Below are 2,672 nucleotides of genomic sequence, written 5' to 3'. Positions count from 1 at the left end.
TAAAACTACAACTATTTTTTTCAGTATTAGAATTTGTGGATTATTAAATAACTTATTCAAAGTTGGGTGATTGAATCACTAGAATGTGATTCGAAGGAGCTAGAAGTGTGTCATACTTTGTCCAATCACGGAATAACAAGAAAAAGGATATAGATTAGATAGTATGAGTGTAATGTGTTCATGTAAACAAATTACATATAAAAAGAGATCAATTAAATTAGACAAATGTGTACAATAATAAAAAATATCATTATGCTCCGTCCAGATTGAAAATATAAAACCACGAGATATAAGGCTTTTATACTTATCAATATAAATATAATAGAATACCATTAAATACAAGGAACGATCAACCAAACTAAGACGAGTTTATCCTAATCAGAGCCACAATCCAACATAGTCTGGATTCCTAACTGAACAAAAGAAGATACTAACTACAACAACCATAACATGAATTTACATAGATTATAACATTAAAGCAACACAAACACATAAAATAGTTATAATCAATCAATATCAACCATGTGTAAATGATGTATGATGCATCCACCTTTGGACATGGGGAGGAATATACATAGGCACTAAATCGTGCAATGCAATGCATGCGGGCCCTCACAACAACATCCATCAGAAAGCAATTGGGAGTACATGTTCTATACAACGTGTCCAACAACACCAGAATACTCTGCATCGATCTAGACAGCTCAAAGGGGGTGTCAGAGTTAGATTGGTTTAAGAATAGTTATCCTGGCATGGGCTACTTCAACCAATTAACCCTCAAGGTATCATGATGCAAAAACATCATAACCGCTCATACTCACATCCCAAGATATTTCTATCATCTCTTTCTGATCAAAAACCACATTTTCCAATGTAATGATGTATGTACACAAACTTTAGTTAGCCAAATAAGTTTTTTAAATCAATTATACCCATATTTTACCCATCTTATGTATACTCTATCTAGCCATCTTAGTCTCAAGGACTCACCGCTAACAACATTACTACCTCGAGGTACAAACCCCCAACTTAACCATCACTGTTTTAGGACGGCCTAGGAGGCAAACGTCACTTACAAACACAATGATGTTAAGAAGGTAAATAAAATAACTTTGAGCCCCGCCCAATAACTCTACACCCTCGAGGTGTTCAAAAAGTCTACATCTTCCTTACTCCAATGACATTGTGTACCTATCTTTGAATTCAAAAAATATATTACAAGGATTTTAACTTCAAATTACACACATACCCCACTTGATCACTCACTTAGACCAATTCATGGTAATTCATAACATCTCAAACTTAGCTCACAACTTACATACACTATCTTTATTCTCAACTCCGCAACCTAAAAATAAACAACAAAAACATGATTACACTCTTGTTTTTATATCCTCACATCTTACTTTAACACTACTTAACCTGGCATATTAACATCCTCAAGAATTTACAAGTTATATCATTTATATAATATATATGAATAATTTCATTTGTTACTCATTTAAAAGAACCTTCACATCAAAGCCTAAAAAGATGTGTTACAATCACAAGATATCAAAAAAATCAAATATATGAATCTCAACTATATGAATGTTTATTCCCTAAAGCCATTATATTTTTTTACTCAACCATTTCGTCATCACATGACTTGCTCACAATCATAATTATTACGTGAAAGCAATCCTCTCATTTCCACTATTATTATCAATATTTTAAAATAACAAGCAGATAACAATTCATATCAACATCATTATCATTATAACATCACAACAATTTTATACATACCGCACTACACATTATCTATCATCATGTTAATCAAAGTACACCTTGACAATCAAACACAAAACATGTTGGCATGTAGACATTTACAATTGCAGTATAAGCATTATCACACTCAATTATTATACAGTAACACGCTTTCGTGACAACGTGCACCATGTACAAACACTTCGTATGATGGTAACTACAATTAAACCAATTATAAAAAATATAACATATTAATTGTTAAGCATACAAGACTCAACTACATCATCATGAATCCGACTCTTCAACTTTGACGGAGTTGGAGAACTTTAATGCAATAATCTAAGACCATTTGGAGAATTATTCTTTATGTCAGTACAAGCGTCCATTTCTCCCAAGCATCAACATTTCATCAAACAATGATCAACCATAATCAATTTAAAAAGACTCAAAGTAGTTTAACATATCACATAAAGAGATAAAAAATGAGGTTACACTTTCCTGAAAACCAATCTATTACCTATATAACAAAAAAACTTCATCATGGCATGTGTTAATCTCTCAAGCCCTCATGACATGTGTCAATCTTTCAAGCCCTCATGACATATGTCAACCTCTCATCAAAACTAAAGTTCTCTCATGACATGTGTCAATCTCTCAATCAAAACTTTCCCTCCAAAACATGTCAATCTCTCAATCAAAACTTTCCCTCCAAAACATGTCAATCTTCCATTTTTTTTCATTGTACAATTTAATTCTAATGATTAATTGGCTCATTTGTTTTTTATTCTATAAAGAAATTACATCTCACAATAAAGGAGATTGAATCCCTTTTCACATGTGAATTACTTCTCCACCATTATCATTTCATATCTCCATATTCTTCTCCTCCTTTCATTTCATATTTCTCTCTTCTTCTCTCACATGTC

This window comes from Lupinus angustifolius, chromosome LG18 (assembly GCF_001865875.1).
Source record: "Lupinus angustifolius cultivar Tanjil chromosome LG18, LupAngTanjil_v1.0, whole genome shotgun sequence".
Classification (NCBI taxonomy): Eukaryota; Viridiplantae; Streptophyta; class Magnoliopsida; order Fabales; family Fabaceae; genus Lupinus; species Lupinus angustifolius.
The sequence above is the reverse complement of the archived record's forward strand: the minus strand, read 5'-3'. Positions refer to the sequence as shown.